General features: G+C 44.2%; 1 long non-coding RNA gene across 1 annotated transcript; it reads right to left on the reverse strand.

The window, feature by feature from the left end:
• Positions 1-5723: 5723 nt before the first annotated feature.
• Positions 5724-22920, reverse strand: LOC122102519. The gene is made up of 3 exons (XR_006146518.1): positions 22648-22920; positions 10014-10107; positions 5724-6012 (listed from the first exon to the last, which is right to left on the reverse strand). It is a non-coding gene; the product is annotated as an uncharacterized LOC122102519 (long non-coding RNA).
• Between the last annotated feature and the right edge of the window lie 253 nt (positions 22921-23173).

Below are 23173 nucleotides of genomic sequence, written 5' to 3' on the forward strand. Positions count from 1 at the left end.
AAAATTGGTGTTAAGGGAAACCTGTTTGGTTTTTTAAAAAATTTGTCCCTTGGACTAATAAACTTGCTTAATCACTCAGCAGAATTAAAACTGGACTCTTTACCGCTGTACTTCTCAGAACTTTTAATATGCTAATGTACATTGTACAGCTCTGAGAGGGGGAATTAGTATGCAGCAATCCCTAAGCCAATTTGGCCCTGGAACCCTGAGAACTTTTTGTGCTTAGGACATTTTATGATTCATATCAGCCCATGAAACTCAGTTTGAGAAACTCTGATCTCTTCCAAGGACCTAAGAGGTAATGAATCATTCTGTCAGTTACACAGTCATATTTAAATCCCACCATCCTGGCCCTAAATTGACTTCCCCAGTGGTTGGTCACCTTTTCATAGCACACTGAAGGGACAGAAAGGCAGGAGGATGGCGGCAGGAGTGGAAAGCCACTAAATAAGTCAGAAATAATTATAATGAAAGCCAATCTTGGGCTGAACAGAGTCTCCAGGTCTAGATTTTTAAAGTCCACAGATATCACTATTCACCCTACAACACTGGGACTTTGAGGAGAACTCAGGAAGTAGACTCAAACTAATGAGGCAAGAATGTGGAGCTTTCCAGAGAGCTCTGCTGTGAAGCCCTGACTGCCAGGACATCACTCCCCTAACTCCTCTTGGTCATAAGCTTTTTCTTAACATTTCTAGGCCACATCAGGGCCACAAAGTCGTCAAAACTCACTTGTAATAAAACAAAGTCACATGGGTGCAAAATTACATAAAACACCTGTCCTCAGAAATCACAGCAAGATCCTGGCAAACTGGAAAGTAATGGCCAATTGCAGAAAATCACATGGTGCTAAAAATACATAAGTAACAGGGATTAAACAATATCCAAAGGATCCTGATTTTCCTGCAATTATAGCCTCCTTCATTTAAAGTTATTTCAAACAAACAAAAACAAAAGAAAAAGAAAAATGTCTTCAGCACTCTGGCCTTCTAAGGCCGTAGACCACATGGCAGTCTTATACCTCTACGCATGGGAAGCTAAAGACTGGGTGGCTGGTGCCATGGTATGGAAGTGCTCCCTGACAGACCACGTGTTAACGGCCCGAGCCTCAGCCCGTGGCGCTGTTGGAAAGTGGGGGATCTTTAGGAATTGAGGTGTGGTGGGAGGCCACCAGCTTCTCCTCTTTTTTTCCTAAGTCTGAGTGAGAAGTTTCCTCCATCACATGCTCCCACTGTAATATTCTGCCTGCTACAGGCACAGAACAATAGAGCCAACCAACTACGGACTGAAACACCCAAAACTGTGCACCCAAATAAACCATTTCTGTTCAGGTGGTGATTACAGGATTTTTTTTTCTTTGTTTTGTGCCATGTCTGGGGCCTGAACTCAGAGCCTGGGCACTGTCCCTGAACTTTTGTACCGAAGGCTGGTTGCTCTACCAGTTGAGCCACTTCTGGCTTTTGGTGGTTATTAGAGATAAGACGCTTACAGACCTTCCCATCCAGGCTAGCTTCCCTTCAGATCTTAGCCTCCTGAGTAGTTAAGATTACAGGCATGGGCCACCAGTACCTGGCTATTTCACATTTTTATTACAGTAACATGAAGCTAACTAACACAGAGAACAACCAAAAGTGTATGTATGACACATGGCTTGTATCTGACTGTCTTGCCCCTCAAAAAAACTCCAGCTGCCCTGCAATGAAGCAGAAAAGGAGCTAGATTGTGTATAGGACCCCACTCAATGAATCATTACATCGCACAGAAATGAAGTGACAAAGGGTAAACAAATGCAGCAGTGGAACTTACGAGACACTATGCTGAAAATGAACTATACAACTTGTGGCAGGACCAGAGGGAAAAACTAGGAGACAGCAAGACATTGTCCAAAAAGGTATATACTCATTACCTGACTTATGTTACTGTAACTCCTCTGTATAACAACAAAAATACTAAAATTTTAAAAAATCATGACATTTCCCACCACACCTCCGATGTGTAAAGCAGTGTTTACATACAAGAGATACACACACACATGTGCTACCCACCAAGACAAGGAAGGCCTTTCCCAAGATGCGCTGGGATGTAAGAAAGCTGCTTTACCTCTTACTTGTCAATCATTTGCCAGTTAGAAAAGAAGTAGAAAAGAAGTTCACATATTAACTAATATCTGAAGAATAAGTTAAACAACCAATCTCGTGAAAAGATAAATATGTATCATACCAAGGTAAACCACAGAATACTTTAATAGATGAGATGGTATGGACTAGATTTGGAATGGAATACTCAATTTTGAAAAATTATTCTTTCCCTAAAGTAATATTTTACATTTTTTGGAATTCTAGATGAAATTACAAGCCAATATTTCTTAAAAATTATTCTAACATTGATACAGAAAAACATACATGAAATAGCCAAAAAAAGAAAGAAAGAAAAAGATGAAATTTTGGAAGTGGCACTGTGGTAGAGCGCTAGCCTTGAGCTGAAGGGTTGAGGGACAGCACCCAAGCCCAGAATTCAAGCCACAGGACCAATAAAAAAAAGAAAAAAAAAGAAATTTGTCTCAGTATTTGTCAAAGAATATTAAGTCAAGATATAGAAATTAAAGTGGAATGTTAGGAAGACAGAACAAACAGAACAAGAGGAAAAGGGAACACAGCAATAAAAAGAGAAAGTGAATATAAGAAAAGTTAGATGATAAATGCTTATAGAGATAGCTGATTTAAACATATTATACAATGTGTACATATATCAAAGCATGACATGGTACACCATAATTTTTACAATTTTATATTGTATTTATCCATTTAAAAATAATCTTTTTTTTTTTTTTTTTTTGTCGGTCGTGGGGCTTGAGCTCTGGGCTTGGGCGCTGTCCCTCAGCTCTTCAGCTCAAGGCTAGCACTCTACCACTTGAGCCACAGTGCCACTTCCGGTTTTCTGAGTGGTTTATTGGAGATAGGAGTCTTACAGTCTTTCCTGCCAGGGCTGGCTTTGAACTGCAACCCTCAGATCTCAGCCTCCTGAGTAGCTGGGATTGTAGGCGTGAGCCACCGCCCCCGGCTAAAAATAATCTTTTTTAAGAGAGAAAAAACAAGGGATTTCAGATCAGAACACTCCAAATAGAGCAGGTGATAAAGGGGTTAGAAAATTTAAATACTTAAGGGGAAAATCCACATCTCCACATCCCTCTTGGGCATAATAAATTTCAAATGGATAAAATATTTAAAGATTTAAGATAGACAAGGCCATCAAGACCTTAGAAGAAAAAAACTGTTTATGAATTAAAATGGAAAAAATATATCTTAACCATGATGCAAAAACCATTAATCATCAAGTATTTTTGTGAGTGCCAGTATTGGAGCTTGAACTCAGGGCCTTGTGCTCTTGCTTAACTTTTTTGCTCAAAGCTAGTGCTCTACCATTTGAAACATAACTCCACTTCTGGCTTTTGGCTAGAGAGAAAAATTTCTTGGAATTGTCTGCCCAGGTTGGCTTTGAACCATGATCCTCAGATCTCAGTCTCATGAATAGCTAGGATTAGAGGCATGAGATACAGGTGACCAGCATTAACATTTTTTTTTCCTTTGGTAGGTCGTGGGGCTTGAACTCTGTGCCTGGGCACTATCCCTGAGTTCTTCAGCTCAAGGCAAGTGTTCTACCACTTGAGCCACAGTGCGACTTCCAGTTTTCTGGTGGTTAATTAGAGATAGGTTTCACGGCCTTTTCTGCCTGGGCTGGTTTTGAACCCTGAGTGATCCTCAGATCTCAGCCTCCTGAGTAGCTAGAATTACAGGAATGAGCCACTGGCATCCAGAAACAATTATGTTTAACTCTAAAATATTGAAAAATAAAGGAAAGAAATATTTATAATACAATAAATAAGCTAGTGTTCAATGTCATTTATACATCAAACCTTAAGCAATAATAAATACAGGTATTCCTCTGCATCCACAGATTCAAAAAACATTTAAATTAATCTATTTTTAAAATATATTTTAAGACAAGTGTTAGTGGCTCATACCTGTAATCCTAGCTACTCAGGAAGCTGAGATCTGAGGACTGTGGTTTGAAGCCAGCCTAGGCAGGAAAGTCCATGAGACTCTTATCTCCAATTAACCTCCAAAAATCTAGAAGTGGAGCTGTGGCTTAAGTGGTAAGAGTGCTAGCCTTGAGTGAAAATGCTCAAGGATAGTACTCAGGCCTTGAGCTCAAGCCCCAGAACCAGTACAAAAACATTTTTTAATACATAGTTAAATATTCACATCTAACCAAGTATGGTGGCATGTATCTATGATGTCAGCTTCTTGGAAAGTGGAGTTCAAGACAGTTCAAGGACAGTTAGGCAGAAGTTAGCAAGACCCTATCACAAAACAACCTAGCTACTTAGGTAGAGGTAGGAAGATCAAGGTTCAAGGCCAGCCAGGTAAAGTTAGCATGAAAGGCTATCTAAAAAAACAAATTAAAAGCAAAAGGTATGGGAGGGTAGAGGTCTATATAGGTGCTAGACCCGCAGCTCAATTCTCAATGAAAAAAACAAACACAACACGACACTTATCTATCTGAACAGACTTCTGTCTTATTATTTCCTAAAGAACTACCGCTGTAACAACTATTTACATTGCACTTACATCCACTTATATCCTGTTGGGCATTGGGATGACAAGGGCATGATGAAATGTTTTTAAAGAATATAAGAAAGGGACATTTACCTTGTTGACAGAGTCAAATTACTGTTTGGAAACATGAATAGTGATACAGATGGAAGGGCAGGCAGAAGTCTGAAATTAAGAGGGTGGACAGGGAGTCCAGAAAAATTAGTCAGTCATATACAGGAATTTAGCTTATGATCATCAAGCTGGAAATTTTAAGTTAGTAGAGAAAAGATCAATTGTTTAATAAATACTGATGGAGAAATTACTGACTATATAGGAAAAATAGTGGATACTCTCCTTTGACTATGAATTTATTAACGTTTTAAATAGAAGGACTAGGATACAACTCAGTGCAACACTTGCCGTGTGTGATACCCTGCGTTCAAATCCCAGTGCTACAAAAAAATCAAACGCAGAAAATGCAGACAAGAATGCTACTAACCCAACAGTGGAGGGTTTTAATCAACCTTTTACTTCTAAGTATGAGAATCCTAGAAGCTCCAAAAGGAAAAAAGGGACAAATCTGATGATAATAAATTTTAAATTCTATAGCTAAAAGTTCCATATGCTGAATCTATCTAAAATAATAAGTTGACAAGAATGTACAAGGGGGAAAGTTGACAAGAATGTACAAGGGGGATTGTTGGGTGAAACTGGTGGGTATTAGAGGGGGAAATGAGAGGTTGTTGGAACAATGAATATGATTGGTGTGTGTGTGTGTGTGTGTATGTGTATACACACACAGAGCACACAATCTCATTTGTACAGAACATACCCCCACATTATACACACATGCACCTTGACGGACCAATGGATGCTGACAAAATCACTGAGACTTAGAACTTTACTTTTTTCTTTGAACTTCTTTGTATTTACTATATTTTATTAACTTGGATATATTTTTCAGTATAGTTTTCTCCCCCCAAAATAAATGACATAAATTAAACTAAGACTCAGATGGAAGTTACATGACCAGCTAGTCATGTAACTAGGAAAGAAGATTCAGAGCTCTTAGATGTGTGTGCAGGTGGTTTATTGGGGAGTGAGGAACATCGGGGAAGGAATGACCAGAAGGAAAGGTGAGCTACATGCAACAGCAGCCCAGGCCTCTGCGGCCTTCAGACAGGACTCTGGAGCTAGGATGCCCTTCAGTTATCCCAAATGAGAGCCTTTGTACCCCCTCAACCACCAGTCACTGTACACAGACTGTCCCCAGGGAGGAGGTGAAACCTAGCCAAGGCTGCTCACCTCAGTCCAGAGCAATTCCAGGATCAGACTCAGCCAAGAGGCCTCATGGACAAATGTGCCTCTGTGCTGACACCACAGCATCTGCAGTCCTGGAACAGGCACCAAGTGGGGCCTGCAGACAGAGAAAGGAAGGAAAAAAACATCAGAACTAATATGCCACACACTGCAAGCCATGGGTTTGCTACTCTCTGATTTCCTATTTGATCTCAGAAGTCGTATAAGCCAAGTGCTTGATTTCATCATTTTTTTCTATCTATAGAAACTAAAGCTCAATGATAGAAGTAAAACTTGTCTAAGAAGCAGAATTAAGATTTAAACCCAGACAGAAAACCTTTGGTCCACAGCCTTTTCTACCCCCAGAATTAACTCCCAAAGATGAAGCCTTGTTTGGATTAACTAAAATGAAAAATGTTAACAGCTAATGGCATCCCAAAAGACCTTTAAAGACACACTGGCAACAAGAACAAAGAAGAGAAAGCTCTGCTTTGGACAGAAGTGGTGCAAGCAGGCTAATAATGAAAGGGGTGTAAGCAGGCTAGCACTGGGAGGCATGTAAGCAGGATAATACTAGAAGAGTTGCTCAGTATATTTTTCTTCAAATCTTCCTCAAAGTTAACGTGTGTGTCAAAAGTGCATGACCTGAATCTAACACAGCAGGAGAAAATATTGAAAAACAAACTCAACAGAATGACTCAATAACCAGCTTGAATTTTCCAAAAATGTCAAGGTCACTCAAAGCAAAAGAAAGCTGAATAACTATTTCACATGAAAGGAGACCAAAGAGAAATAAGAAGTAAGTGGAACACATGGTCTTGCTTTAGGGAAAATGATGTAAAGGACACTCTTAGGACTTGGGCCAATTTTAGTATGGACTTCATGGACTGCAATGTTTTGTTTAGTGACATGAGCTTCCTTTTAGTAATCATGCATACATATTTAAAGGAATGTGCTTGTTCTAGGATTACATGCTTAACTCATTACCTAGAGATGAGAACTCACGACACTGGGAGCCAGCTCTTGTCTTGGCTAGTTTCTGTGGCTCTAAGAAAACACCTGAGGGTTGGTAATTTAGTAAAATCAACAACAACCAAAAAAAAAAATCAAACAAATTTATTTTGACTCATCTTTGGAGTCTGTATCTGGTAAGGGCCTTGCACTCCTCTGTAAGCTGGGATAATGTTCCAGTTGGTGTTTTTGCTTATTGCTGGGATAAGGTTGGTTCAATCCCATATTGGAGAGGGGTGACTGAGAGTTTAGATGAGTCTGTCTGTGCCAATAAGATCCCTTTATTTCCAAATTTAAGCAACAAGGAGATCACAGAAATAGTTTCCAATCAAGGTTTATCTGGAACTTATTAGGAATAAAAGTTAAGTTTGGCCAATAAGTACTTGTAAGAGTTATTTATTCCTCTATAAGTCTGACTATAAATACTGTAGAGTATTGAATCTGTTATGACAAAAGACTTAAGAATAGTCATGATGAAAGTTTGAAACAGTAATTGCTTAAACAATTTAGTTATATTTATTGTATATAGAGTTTTAGGATACTAATTAAGATTGACAGTATTATATGCAACCAAGCCATTTTAATCACAATGAGGTATGTGCTTGGGACATTAATTTGGCATTAAAGCTACATGATGAATGTAATGTCCTTCCCCATTTTGTATCCAAGGTGGCTTAGATACTTAGTTAAAAAGTGACCACTTGTAGAACACTGACATAAACACTTAAATGAATGTTGGCTTATTTACTACTTAGTTTTACACCAGTGTATTAATTTTGTTCTTAGAAAATAATCTTTAAATCAGTATTTAAGACAATTTGCACATTCCAAATTTTTTAAATTATAACCCTTAGATACATTTGTTAGGTACTAACAAATATTAAAATGTTTAAGGTAGCTTTCCCCCATCCCCTTTTTCAGCCTGTTGAGTCAGGTACCCCTTGGTTAGAGTGCTAACGCTTTTCATCTGGAATTCCAGTGGTAAATGACATATTTTTGCCCAATACTTGATAGACCAATGCAGGAGCGGGGTGACAAGATGGCACAGACCATCTTAAAGCTTAAGTTGGATGAAATCACATCGCTAATGTTAGAAAAACAAAGACTAAAAAAACTTTTGCTGGGGCTGGGAAGGTGGCTCAGTGGTAGAGCGCCTGCCTTGCATGCCTGAGGCCCTGGGTTTGATCCTCAGCACTACATAAGCAAAAAGAAAAAAGCCAGAAGTGGCGCTGTGGCTCAAGTGGTAGAGCACTAGCCTTGAGCTGGAGAGCTGAGGGACAGTGCCCAGGCCCAGAGTTCAGGCCCCACAACCAGACCCAAAAGAAAAATTTTTTTTTTGCCAACAGCAAACAGAATCTCTACTCTTAAACATAGGTAACCAAGAATGAATACTTTTAGAACTTTATTGGAACAAGGCTTAACATTAGTATATGAATTAGCCTTTGAACCCTGTTGCATGGGTTTTAGTTTGTTTATGATCTTTAAGGAGAAAGGCTGGACTTTTTGGATTGTGATTAAGGCATACTATTTATTTATCTTGGCAGTGTCTGAGGCCAAGCTTAAACATCCCTGTGGGAATCACCCCTGGGATTTTCTGTGTCCTCAATATAAACATACCTATGACCATCTCTATGGGTTCCCATCTGCAAAATGGGAAGGAAACAGAGCTGGCCTGAGGGTACGCCTTGTCCCCAGGCATCCCCAGGGCAAAGGGCCCTTTAATTTCAGGGAGCCATCTCTCCCGCTTGTGTCCCATATGTCTGTAGGTAAGACTGCTACCACTGCACCTACTCTACCCTACGGGTCATTGCCGCTCTCTAAGTTCCTGTGGGATTTTCTTTCTCCAATATCACCAATCCTGCCAAAATTGGAAAGCCTCGATCTCAAATTGTACTTTGGCTGGAAGGGTAAAGTTGAGTCTGGATAGACTAGGGGAAATGAGGCATGGCAGACAGGAGCCAGTAATTTGGAAACAAACAGTGCACTTAGAAGTAGGGAAATACTATCTTTGCCTCAACCCTTATACTCTCTCACAAGCTGCAATATTAGGAAAAGAGGAAGAGCAGCTTCTCCCAGCTAACGATGTCTTCTGGCCCCAAATAATTAATGTGCTGCCAAACTGAGAAAGGGTATCTCCAAAAGACATGCATCTGGAAAAGCAAACACCCAGGAGATTGGCCCCTCCCAGGACAAAGCACTTATTGAAAGGATAAACATGTTCCCTAGCATGCTGGGGTTTTTTTTTCCCTAGAAGGGATGCCCAAACATAATGGTCAAACATGTCAGAGCCCCTGAGCCCAGGTGACAATAGTTAACACCAAGAGTGATCAAGAGAGCAAAGATCAACACTTGTCTGAGCACAGTGAGAGCACCCACACTCTGTCAGAGTGGCTCTGTCTGTCCACTTGCTCACAGAAGTGTGGACCAGGACCAAAGGGGCTTTTGGAGTCCAATGTCGGACCACTTATAGCAGGGTTCCAGAACTGTAAAGGTCACCCACTCCTGAGGGAGATCAGAGAAGAACTCCAAAGAGAGGAAAAAGACAAACTGTGGACCACAGGATGGCTGGTGAATGTCAGAGATAAGCTACAATTTATAGCTCCTTCTGAGGAAGTGGACTGACTCCCTTGGCTAAAGCAAAGCCTGGAGAGCAGCATGACCACTGCACTGCCTGGGGACAAAGACAGGAATTAGTCCTAATCTCAGGCAACACAGAGGCCTTCCAGACCTGGTGAAAGACAGTCCTCCACTGCTGCTGGGCCAGCCACTCACAGGAGGAACAGGCTGGCCCAGAAAGAGTTACCTCTGAGCCCCCACCCCACCCCCATCCACATGGCCTTGGCATTTGGTATGAATCCCTGGTTGGCTCCTGGAGCAGCAGCTCCCTTCTGTGAGGGGGGAAGGTCCCAGGTTCCCTGCCTTTAAGCTAAAGGAGACTTGAGAGGAGCTTTCCCATTCCCTGGGAGGAAGTCTTAAGGGGAAAGAAAAAGAGATACCCCACTGGGAAGTTCCACCTCACTTCCTCTCAACACTTGAGCTGCCAGACAATGTCCAGAAAATCAAGGCCTTTTCTGGAGACCAGTGTCAGGATTTCAGTGGTTACATTACCTTTTGCTGTCTTTGGCCCCATGTTGGGTGTCAAGATAATGCATGAGCCTTGTTACCATCCGATCCTTTTTCTAGCCCGATGCGTTCTTGTTCACTGATAGTATAAAAATAAAAGAGGAACAATGAGCACAGTTGTAAAGAGTTTATTCAGTAATGAGAAAGTAAAGACCACTCAGGAGAGTACAAAGTGGGACCCAGACACCAGTTGCTTTGATTCTTATCATTTTTATAGGCACTCTTCTGGTCAAAAGAATTGCTGTACCATGCATCCCTAACTCCTAATTCTGGCTGGTTTTGACTCCCACACCACCTGTCCCTATTCCAGCTGCCTTGGAGAGAGCGTCTAGGACAGCGTCACAAAGTCTTTCTCCATTAAGCTCTATGAAGAGAGGACAACACAAAACCTAGTTCATACATCTGGAGAAATATGAAAATTGGGGTACAGAGATGCAAAGGGAAAATCAGAAGTAGTATGAGAGGAAGCTAGTACAGGAAATATGAACTTGAAAGATGGAGTTTCCAGTGCCAGGTCCCTTATGTAGGGAGGGTGCCATCCTCTCATTTACCACTTACATCCTGGACACTGCATGCCCCGCACCCCACTGTGATGTGAGGAGGAACAAGAGACTAAGCAAAAAAAGCACTGTGCAAACTACAAGTGCTGAATATCCTGTAATTATACACTACTGCCTGCTGCAAAGCTTAACTAGAGCTCTATGGGACACAGACAGCAGCTCAATTCATGAACAAATCTAGTCTGCCACTTCTTTTTTTGTCGGTCGTAGGGCTTGAACTCTTTGCTTGGGCTGTCCCTCAGCTCTTCAGCTCAAGGCGAGCGCTCTACCGCTTGAACCACAGCCCCATTTCCGGTTTTCTTGTGGTTTTATTGGAGATAAGAGTCTCATGGGCTTTCCTGCCTGGGCTGGCTTTGAACCATGATCCTCAGATCTCAACCTCCTGAGTAGCTAGGATGACAGGCGTGAGCCACCAGTGCCCAGCTTCCGCTACTTCTTTTACAGCTGCTTTGAGAAGATTTGGGAGACAGGGACTCACTAATTTACAAATCTAATTATGTGTTGTCAGGCCCATGGAGGACAGAGGCAGAGAAAAGCCACTTCCTTTTACACCACCTGTCCCAACCTCGGGGGCACTGGTCTGAAACCACTCGAACTTGCAAAACAAGTTGTGCTAAAAGTTCCTGCTGACTCCAGCCATATAAACCTTGCTACAACCAGACTCTGCAGGACCTCTCTGATCCCAACCAGGAAGCTTGCCTGGGAGCGTGCCCCAATAAACTTTTCTTTTATTCACCTTTACCTCTTCCTGCGTGTTCTTTCCTCGCCTAACACCTTACATGTGTTAACTGACAAACTTATTTGTGAGAATTTCCCCTTTTTCTCTATTCTTCAAAAGAGTTTAGGCATTCGACACTCTGAGAGATTTTATGTGGCTTTTTCCTAGATACCTGCTCAGACCTCCCATCCTTCTCTTCCCACAAGCAACCAGAAGTCACTAAAAATTTATTTCTTTTCCTCTCACATTTCTTACAGTAAGAGCGTTCATTTCTCTGCTCCTCCACAGTGAAAATGGCTAGCCTTTCTGTCTCCATTTTGGTTGCTGTTCTGTCTGACTTCTTCAACCTGGGCCCCACAATTTCCTCCTTTCTGCACAGAATCTGCCCATGTCCAATAACTTGGGTTGAGGCTCTATACAGACTTGGGAGTTTCTGTTCTATCACACCCTTGCCTGGCCATTTTCCTACATGCATCCCACTGAATTGTAGTTTGCATTATATCCAGACCCATCTTCACCTCAGAAATCCAGAGGTCTCAAAGTCAAAAACGCCCAGGAAACATTTTGGACTGCATTTTGATCCTCCAAAAGGGGCACAGAACTCAGCATTTCCTAAACTGTCCTAATTAGGACTCTGCTTCCTAAACCATCCTGATCGACAGACATTCCATTTCGTAGGACTGCACGTAGTTTCCACTCCTTCCAGGCCTAGGAAAGAGATAGCTCATCTTTTGCCTCAGTCCTTTATCTTTTCTGGAACAATCCATCTCCCCTGCAGCCAGTGGCCTACCACTCAGTCCTTGGGGCAGAAGGTAAATAGATAACAGAATTTCCTCATCTAAAGTTGGCCCACACAAGCCTCCACAATTTTGTTTTTGGAGGGGGAGGAGGGGCTTGAACTCCGGGGCCTGGGCACTGTCCCTCAGCTCTTCAGCTCAAGGTAAGCACTCTACCGCTTAAGCCACAGAGCCACTTCTGGTTTTCTAGTGGTTTATTGGAGATAGGAGGCTCATGGACAGGCTGGCTTTAAACCATGATCCTCAGGTCTCAGCCTCCTGAGTAGCTAGGATTACAGGCGTGAGCCACCAGCGCTGGGCCTCCACAATCTTCTCCATGCTCTTTCCCTCTTCCTGAACCAAGAAAGAAACACCCAGGAGCCCTTGGGAGAGCAGAAAGCCATTTGCAGCCAAGGTCCTGGACTGGCCATGTGGAGGAACTGCTGCAACCCGCTCAATGCCTGCTTAGGACTATTTCATCAGTAAAATAAGCCCCAGAATAACATGTAACATTGTAACAGGAAGCCATGACACTTTAAGACTTACTAGTCAGCCTCACTGAGTAATACTATCCTGTTTTCTCTTTCACTCCCATTAATTTACCTTCTGTTCTCTACATTGTCATTGAGAAAGCCCATGAGCACACACTTTGTGTGTGTGTGTGTGTGTGTGTGTGTGTGTCGGCTGTGGGGCTTGAACTCTGGACTCTGAGTGCTCTATCGCTTAAGCCATAGCGCCACTTCTGGTTTTCTGGTGGTTTATTGGAGATAAGAGTCTCAGGGACTTTCCTGCTGGCTTTGAACCATGATCCTCAGATCTCAGGCTCCTGAGTAGCTAGGATGACAGGCGCCTGGCTCAGACTTGACTTCTGTCAAATACCGAATCCTTGTCCCAGACCAAACCTCTCCATGCCATCTGACCTTGCTCACTGTTGTCTGAGTATCTGCAAGTCTTTCTGTTCTGGGACTGTGACACACACAATCTTCACGCCCAGCTTTTGTTCTCTCTTGTGTTATGCTCTCACATAGTTTCCTGACTGACCCCTCAGTTTCTATCATTTCATTCATACACTGCTTTAGGGCCTCAGGCTGATGGCAACTCATTAAACCTTACACCCATGCCCCAGATTGTTCTTTCCCAATTGCTAGGGGATTTCTTCACTTAGAAGAAACGTCTGCAGTAAACAGACATGGCCAGGAACAGCCACCTGGAATTCCCATGTGATTCCTTCCTATCTTTCAGGTCATCGCTGACATGCACTCTTCTAATTGCCCTACCCCACCCCTTTCTATTCCCTTAGCCTGAATTTTAAAAATAAGTTTTGTGTTACCATTCATTTGTCATAGCAGGGGATTTCACTGAGATCTTTCAATGAAAGGAAGATATACCTAATGTACAGCTCTCCATCTTATTCCTGTTCTTTTTCCCTCCACTTTTCAGTGTTTGATGGCTTTCATAATGCCATACTTACACACATGAAGACAGAAACATACACATATCTGTAATATCCTTCAATCCTCTTTACTCCTTAGTAAACCTTTCTACCTCCATCCCTTTCCCACCGATGCCTTCCAAGCTGTCCTCATTTAAAATTCAGGTCCAGTACCTCATCATCATTGTATGTCTATACTCCAGAAATGAACATGAACATGAGAAATTTTCTGGAGTTTGGCTTATGTCACTCAACATGATCTCCATATCCATCCATTTCTCTGTAAATGACAAAATTTCATTTTTATGGGTGAATAATATCCATGATATATGTACATCTATTCATCAGTTGTTGGGCCTGTTTTGTTTTCCTTTACAGCCTTATTGTTGCTTGGGAATCTATCAAATCTTGTTTGTATTGTGTTTGTCTCACAGGGAAGTGGTTTTCTATTTGTGTTATATTATTAGTACTTGTAACAGTGGCTTGCATATAGTAGCTGTTCATCAAAACTGTTTAACTAAGGCCCAAAGGTTCTTCTGTTATAAGGTGTATGTGTGTGCGTGCGTGCACGCCAGTCCTAGGGCTTGAACTCAGGACCTGGGCACTATCCTTGAGCTTTTGTGCTCAAAGCTAGTATTCTAGCACTTGAGCCATAGCTCCACTTATGGTTTTTTGGTAGTTAATTGGAGACATTCCTGCTCCAGATGGATTCAAACTGCAGTTTTCAGCCTCCTGAGTAGCTAGGATTACAGGTGTGAGCTACCATTGGTTGGCTGCTTTAGTTTTTTTCAGATACATTTTCACCCAGGACTGGCCTTAGGCCAGAATCGTCCTCCCTAAGGCCTCCTGTGTATATAGGATCATAAGTGCATACAATCAAGTCAGGTTTGTAACATGCTGTAACATGGCAGAAGGGCAAGTGAGAACACATGTTACAAAGAGAGACACCTGGGTAGAATTCTTGCACTAACTAACCCACTACCTTGATAATGGCCTTAATCCATCTTGAAGGCATTGCTCTCTTGATCTAGCACTTTTTAATGATTGTACTTCACAGTGGCAAATGAATGTCAACGTAAATTTTGGAGGGAACATTCAGGCCATAGGAGCCATGTGCTAATAATCCCTGTGGACACAGAGATCAGTGGATCGTGCTTCCCTGAAGAATCTCACCATCTGGCAAGGCATGAAACCCTAAACGACTTCAATGCTAAGGACTGAAGCTATCTGCCCGTGGTGGGATGAAGTGGGGGTGCTCTGGAAACACAGACGACAGAACCAATATCTACCAAGATCTGCTCTGGAAGAGATAAAAAGAGAAATGGCATTTGAACTGGAATTAGGAGGTGATGAGAAGCCCCTAAGTTTATTTATTTATTTATTCATACAACAGCTGGCTGGGAACCAATTCTGTGCCAAGTACTGTGTTAGCCTTTGGGGAGACAGTAAAGAACTGAGTTCCTGCCCTCAAAGAATCCGTAGTCACACAATTACCTCAACGATGTACAACTACATCTAGGGGGCAGTAGCAAGGACAGGTTTAAAGTTTTGTGAAATATGAAATCAATGTTTGTGAGTTAACAAATCTATAGACAAGGTGTATGGAAAAAATGCTATCTCTAGGTATATCAGAATCTCACTCCCCATTTCTTATGAGTAAAAATATACTGATTCTCAGTATTGTTTTAGTAATTGAGTAAACTAGTTTCCCTTGAAGTTCTTTGACCAAACAGCTTGATTGGAGGCAGTGACAGGAAACAGAAGTCATGTCTGTGACCTCTGGGTATCCACTAGAGGGAAGGGCTTGCCCTCCCCCTCTCCTGCCTGTAGCTGGCAGCAGTGGGGAACATGGGCAATACTTGGTGGAAGTGAAACAAGAGATAAGCCTGGGTCGCTGAAACCCTGGAGCCACCTCAGCAGCCTTGAAACGCTCCAGTCCAGGCAGCTGTGCAAAAGAAAATACATGTGCTCTACTTTAGAGAACTCTATTCTAATTATTTGTTAGACTGGTCAAGCCAAGTGGTCATATATCTTAATATGTGCGATAAATCATGTCTCTGTTCAATAATTCAGTGAACAATAACAATAACGTTCATGTTAAGAAATTGCTCAAGCCAGGCACTGGTGGCTCATGCTTGATGCCGGAGCCTGCCGGCAACAAAATGGAATCCTGAATTAGGGGGCGAGGACGGAAAAATAAAGACATAAGACAAAGGATGGGGTCGGGAGGTCTGCAGCTCAAGACTGCAGCACCGTTTATTTTTAACTCTCCTTATTATATACTATTGAAGTCAAGAGGTAACATAAGGTTACAATAGTCCAGAAAAACAAGGAAAATTTCAGTAAAAACAGTGCAGTAAAAACAAGACAAGGTCAACTGGTAGAAAGTAAAACAAACTCTGCAAACATAGCAAAGCAATCCCGGGCATCTGGTGTTTTTTAAGTAAGTCAGCTCCTTGTACGTGCCTTCAAGTGAGCACAGGGGTCAAGATGACCTTAGAGCTTTACTGTTGGCTCCCAACAGCCTGTAATCCTAGCTACTCAGGAGGCTGAGATCTGAGGATCGCAGTTCAAAGCCAGTCCTGGCAGAAAGGCCATGAGACTCTTATCTCCAATTAACCACCAAAAAAACAGAAGTGGTGCTGTGGCTCAAGTGGTAAAGCACTAGTCTTGAGCTGAAGAGCTCATGGATAGTGCCCAGGCCCAAAGTTCAAGGCCCACAATTGACAAAAAGAAGATAGAGAGAGGGCTGGGAAGGTGGCTCAGTGGTAGAGCGCTTGCCTTGCATGCCTGAGGCCCTGGGTTCGATTCCTCAGCACCACATAAGCAAAAAGAAAAAAAAAAGCTGGAAGTGGCTCTGTGGCTCAGATGGTAGAGCGCTAGCCTTGAGCTGAAGAGCTGAGGGATAGTGCCCAGGCCCAGAGTTCAGGCCCCACGACTGGACCCAAAAAAGAGAGAGAGAGAGAGAAAGAAAAAAAAGAAACTGCTCAGAACCTACCTAAAACAGGGTTTTATTATTCATCTAATCAGGATTTGGGGATTTCATTGCTATACAAAAAGAAATGGACGTGGGACACAGACCGAAGTTTGGCTTCTAGGTTTCATAACTTTTTAAAACCTTGTATCTACTGGATTAAATTGTGTGCAGCCTCAAATAACCTCAGGATAGACGGAAGAGGTATCTGAACATAGCTTACCATCACACAAGAGGAAAAGTGTGGCTTAGCAAACAACTCTATCCTCCGAGCTTCTCTGTGATACAATCCTAAAATAGAAGAAACTCCAAATGAATTATGATCCTTATCTACCTTATGACAGGATGAAATAGATTATCAATAGGAGTTGGGTTTCTTTCATTTTCTAGATCTTTACGAAAAGATTCACATTTAATAATATGTGCCTTGTCAGGAGAAAATGATTTGGTGTAACTTTATACTTTATTAAAGCACTTTCACACCCACCAGCTCTCCTATTTCTTCCCCCTCATAACCTAGATGTGAGACAGACTGATTACCATCTGCGTCTTCCCCAGGGACCTGAGTGAGCTATGGGAAGCCAGGAGGCTGCAGGGAGCAGAACCCCACAAGCTCACCTTCCTTAGCAATCATCCAAAATCAGTAACCCTTCCTTGACCACTTGTTTTGTTCTACTGAGAGCCTGAACTAGGCAAATGAGTGGGCCACAAAGGTGGACAGGACAGAGGTCTTGGCTGATGGCCCTCTTCAGTTTTGGTGGTGCTCCGGTTTGGATCTGGTCCCAGCTTAGTGTTACTAGCAGGTGGTAGCAACTTGAAGACCTGCAGTCTCGTGGGAAGTCTTCAGATTGGTAGGGATGGGCCTCTTCTGCCTCCTGGCTCTGAAAGGAGTGACTCTGCCCCCCTCATGTTTCTGCCTGGTGGACTACCCAAGCCCAAAGACAATGAGGCCACCTGCTCTCGGGGTGAAGGCTCCAGAACCGTTAAGCCAGAGTAAGCCTGTTCCTTTTATTTTTTTTATTGCAAAGATGCTATACAGATGAGGCCTGCTCCTTTATAAGCTAATTATCTCAAGGATTTGTTAAAACAGCGGAAAGCTAACGTGTTGGGAAAACTCAAAAGTGGATGTACCTGACTGGAAGATGAATCTCTAAATGAGAAACACAATGTGCTAGGCACCAACAAAAATGCCTGAGCTTTTCTAACAAGAATCCCAGAAAGGACCACACGAAAAGAAAAGACATTGCAACTGCTGGAGGCCCAAGAGCTAGCGGTGCTCCCACACACAGCTCCCCGAGAGCTAGCAGTGCTCCCACACACAGCTCCCCGAGAGCTAGCAGTGCTCCCACACACAGCTCCCCGAGAGCTAGCAGTGCTCCCACACACAGCTCCCCGAGAGCTAGCAGTGCTCCCACACACAGCTCCCCGAGAGCTAGCAGTGCTCCCACACACAGCTCCCCGAGAGCTAGCAGTGCTCCCACACACAGCTCCCCGAGAGCTAGCAGTGCTCCCACACACAGCTCCCCGAGAGCTAGCAGTGCTCCCACACACAGCTCCCCGAGAGCTAGCAGTGCTCCCACACACAGCCCCCCGAGAGCTAGCAGTGCTCCCACACACAGCCCCCCGAGAGCTAGCAGTGCTCCCACACACAGCTCCCCGAGAGCTAGCAGTGCTCCCACACACACAGCTCCCCGAGAGCTAGCAGTGCTCCCACACACACAGCTCCCCGAGAGCTAGCAGTGCTCCCACACACAGCTCCCCGAGAGCTAGCAGTGCTCCCACACACAGCTCCCCGAGAGCTAGCAGTGCTCCCACACACAGCTCCCCGAGAGCTAGCAGTGCTCCCACACACAGCTCCCCGAGAGCTAGCAGTGCTCCCACACACAGCTCCCCGAGAGCTAGCAGTGCTCCCACACACACAGCTCCCCGAGAGCTAGCAGTGCTCCCACACACAGCTCCCCGAGAGCTAGCAGTGCTCCCACACACAGCTCCCCGAGAGCTAGCAGTGCTCCCACACACAGCTCCCCGAGAGCTAGCAGTGCTCCCACACACACAGCTCCCCGAGTACTGAACATGTGGCCACCAGCTTGTTTTTGAAGTCAAAACCCAGTCAGACACTGACGGTTCATGCTTGTAACCCTAGCTCCTCTGAAGAACCACAGTTCAAGGCCGGTCTGCTCAGAGCAGTTTGCAGACTCTATAGATATCCAAAATAATCAGAAAAAGAAACTGGGCTAGAGGTGTTAAGTGGAAGAGCACCAACCTAGCAAGAGCAAGACCCAGAGTTCAAACCCCAATATTGCCAAACAAAAAAAGAGAAAAAAAAGTCAACCCCCAATTTCAAGTGTCCTGGACTTAGTTTTTGGTAAATCAATATGGCTGATAAATATTAACACTTCATTAATAATTAAATGATTGTTTTGAGACTCTACTAAAGTCACTTAGAGCCAGGACTCCAAGCTCCAACTCTGCATGTGATATCCCACTTCCTCTTGAGACAAATGAAAACAGTGAAATAAAATAGCCAAATAGGAAATCAGAGTATTTCAAAGAAAGCTGAGAAAGACTCATGAGCTTCATACATAAAATACAGGAATGGAAACAATTACAGAAAGATCTAGATGGGTCTAATAGATCAAGTGATGTTTGTGAGAAATGGTGAGAGGAATTTCCACAAATAACTACAAATAAATATTCAAATACAAATGCATTAGAGAGCACACCATTGATATGTATACCTTCTAAAACATTTTAAGGGGCTTTGCCAAGATATATTTGTTTCCTTTTTTTTCTCCTTTTCCTTTTTTTGTCTGTCAGTTATGGGTCTTGAACTCTGGGCCTGGGCGCTGTCCCTCAGCATTTCAGCTCAAGGCAAGCACTCTAACACTTGAGCCACAGCACCACTTCCGGTTTTCTGAGTGGTTTATTGGAGTCTCACAAACTTTCCTGCCTGGGCTGGCTTTGAACCATGATCCTCAGATCTCAGCCTCCTGAGTAGCTAGGATTCTAGGTATGAGCCATCACGCCTGGCTCATATTTGTTTTCAAAGTGACATAATGCAATATTATTAAACCATGAAAAATATGGACATTTTTGGGATATGCTACAATATAGATAAACCTTGAGGACATTATGCTAAATTCAATACACATAAAATGACAAGTAGTACATGCTTCTGACTATGTAAGGCACCCAAACTAGGCAAATTGAAAGGCAGAAAACAGAATATAAGTTAGTGAGTGCTTCTGGAAAGGGAAAAGTGGGAATTGATTTGTTTTGCTTTTTTAATGAGTACAAAGTTTTCATTCAGCATGATGAAAAACTTCTGGAAACAATGATGGTGGTTGTGTTAGTCCATTTCTCATTACCATAATGAAATATCTGAGATAACTAACTTATAAAGACAAAAGGCTTTACTTTGGCTCATAGTTTTGTGGGGTACAGTCCAAGACTGGTTTGGGTGGCTGGTGGCACCTGGGTTTACCAGTGGTGGGGAGTGGGAGTGTGTGATAGAACAAAATGTTTACAGCATTGCTAGGAAGCAGAAGAGGACATCTTTTATCCCTTCCTTCAGTCAATAACAATTCTTCCCAATGCTTCCAGTGACCAAGGACCTCCTGTTAGGCTACCCTGGGGTTCCACCATCTCCTAACAGCACCACCTAGACCACGCTTCAATACATGGATCTTTGGAGTTTTTCAACGTTGTCAATATAATTAATAACACCAGATCGAATATTTAAAATGGCTAAATGGTAAATTTTGTTGTTGTTGTTGTTGTTTTTTGGGGGGTCTGGTCGTGAGGCCTGAACTCTGGGCCTGGGCTCTATCCCTCAGCTCTTCGGCTCAAGGCTAGCGCTCTACCATTTGAGCCACAGCGCCACTTCCGGCTTTTTTCTTTTTGCTTATGTGGTGCTGAGGAATTGAACCCAGGGCCTCAGGCATGCAAGGCAAGCGCTCTACCACTAAGCCAGTCCCCTAAATGGAAAATTTTGTGTAGCACATATTTTATCACAACAATACAAAGACATAAAGAGAAGAGTTTGTATCAGAGTGATGAACTGTGATGTTTGTGAGAAATGGTTACGAGAATTTCCTCAGATAACTGTAAATAAATTCAAATACAAATGCATGCAAGAATACTGGCATGTACCTTCTAAAATGTTTTAAGAGATGTTGCCAAAATCATAGCTTTGTGATCCTGGCTTGTAAGATGGAGGAAGGAACTCTATGCTAAAGAAAGAGAACTATGATTACAGACTGATGTCTGTAATACTAGCTTCTCAGGAGACAGTTCAAAGCCAGCAGGACAGTCCCTGACACTCTTATCTCCAATTAACCATCAAAAAACCCAGAAGTGGTACCATGGCTCAAGTCTTCAGGTGAAGAGGTCAGGAACAGTGCCCAGGCTCTGAGTTCAAACTCCACGACCAGAAGAAAAAAAAAAGAGAGAGAGAGAGAACTACTTCTAGAAGCTGTTAAAGGCAAGGAGACATCACTGCTACAATTTACAGAAAGAACAACACATTCCTGATGACACCTTTATTTTAAACCACTGAGAACCTATTTTGTATTTCTGGCCTCCAGAGCTATAAAATACTAAAGATAACAAATTGGTGTTACCACTACTAAAAGCAGTATTTTTTTGTCAGTCATGGGGCTTGAACTCTGGGCATGGGCGCTGTCCCTCATCATTTCAGCTCAAAGTGAGCACTCTACCACTTAAGCCACAGAGCCACTTCTGGTTTTCTGGTGGTTTATTGGAGATGAGAGTCTCACAGACTTTCCTGCCCAGGCTGGCTTTGAACAGCAATCTTCAGATCTCATTATTTTTGTTTTGTTTTAAACCCACTGACTTAATACCGTTTCCTTATCCAAACAGTAAATATTTTGTAACACTTTTTTGGCATTACTGGGATTTGAACTCAGGGCCTAAGCTTACCAAGCAGATGTTCTACCCTTTTGCTTTGTAATTATTGCTTCTGTTACTTTATAAATAGGGCCTTGCTTTTTGCATTGGCCAGCCTGGACTGTAGCCTTCCTAGACTTTTTGCGCAGCTGGGATAACAAGTGCATGCCTCACACCCAGCTTTTTGTTCTAACTGGTTAAGACCAGCTCTCAAAAACTTTTTGTCCAGGCTACTCTGTAATGACATTCCTCCTGATCCCAGCCTCAAGAATAGGCAGAATTACAGATGGTGTGAGACACAATTCCTGACACGACTCTTCTTTTAAGGGAGGCGTCCTTTCCCTGTACCATATAGCCAGTCGTCCTTCCACCATCCTCATGAGTGAAGGCCACTTCCCGCTTTTAGAGGAGCAGAGAAAAATCGGAAACTGATGGTCCAGGGAGGGCTGCCTGCTGCAGCAACAAATACAAGAGCAAACTTGCTAAACGTGGTAGTCCACGTCTGTCATCCCAAGCCACTCCGGAGGTAGAAATCAGGTAAACGACAGCTCCAGGCCAGCCTGGGCAAAGTGAGACCTCCATCTCAGCAGACAAGCCGGGTGTAGGTGGAGGCCACCTATCATCCTTGCTACACAGCAGGTGTAAGTAGAAGGATCATGGTTTGAAGTCAGCCTCAGGCAAAAAGGGAGAGCCTACCAAAAAGTAATCAAAGCCAAAGGACCAGGTACGGGGCTCAGGTGGCAGTGCACCCGCCTGGCCAACAGCGAGGCCCTGGGCCACAAAGCCATTAGAGAGCAGAATGCGCCGGGCGCCGCATCCTAGCCACTCGGGAGCTGAGAGCTGGGGGTCGCGGTTCAAAGCCAGCCCGGGCAGGAGACTCCGTGAGCCTCTCAACCCCAGGGGACCACCAGAAAGCCGGAAGTGGCGCTGTGGCTCAGCGGTGGAGCGCGGGCCCTGGCTGAAGAGCTGCGGGCCGCGCCGGGCCCCGAGCTCAGGCCCACGACTTCCACGTGGGGCCGCATTTATACTGCAAAACGGGGCGCGCGTCTTAGGCTTGCCTCCCCCGGTCCTGCCCGCCACTGCCCCCGCGCCCTGAGGTCGCACGCCCGGGTTGTTTGGTCGGCCGTGGGCCTGAACGCTGGGCCTGGGCGCTCCCTCAGCTCTTCGGCTCACGGCGAGCGCTCCACCACTGAGCCACCTTCCCAGCTCTCCGGTGTGCAATTTTAAAAGATTAAATGACACACGTTTCACCTCTGATTTCCAAATCGTGTTTCAACGCGTCCTCACACTCCCCTCACGGCCGCTCTGGTGCCTGTCCTTCGGTGGGAAGACCACGCGCACACAGCATCCCGCGAGGCTTGGCGGCGAGCGAAAGATGCGCGGGAACATCCTGCGCACGCGCAGAGCATCCCACGAGGCTCTGTCAGCCTATGGAATTAAACGGCAAGGCCTTGCGCAGGCGCAGAGTGTCCCACAAAGCTGTCATCCTGTGGAATTGCGCGGGGAGCCCCTGCGCAGGCCCAGAGCGTCCCACGCGGCGCTGCCGTCCTGTGGGCTCGCGCGGGGAGCCCCTGCGCAGGCCCAGAGCGTCCCACGCGGCGCTGCCGTCCTGTGGGCTCGCGCGGGGAGCCCCTGCGCAGGCCCAGAGCGTCCCACGCGGCGCTGCCGTCCTGTGGGCTCGCGCGGGGAGCCCCTGCGCAGGCCCAGAGCGTCCCTCGCGGCGCTGCCGTCCTGTGGGCTCGCGCGGGAAGCCCCTGCGCAGGCCCAGAGCGTCCCT

Source organism: Dipodomys spectabilis, unplaced genomic scaffold (genome assembly GCF_019054845.1).
Source record: "Dipodomys spectabilis isolate Male_0828 unplaced genomic scaffold, ASM1905484v1 ptg000784l, whole genome shotgun sequence".
Lineage (NCBI taxonomy): Eukaryota > Metazoa > Chordata > Mammalia > Rodentia > Heteromyidae > Dipodomys > Dipodomys spectabilis.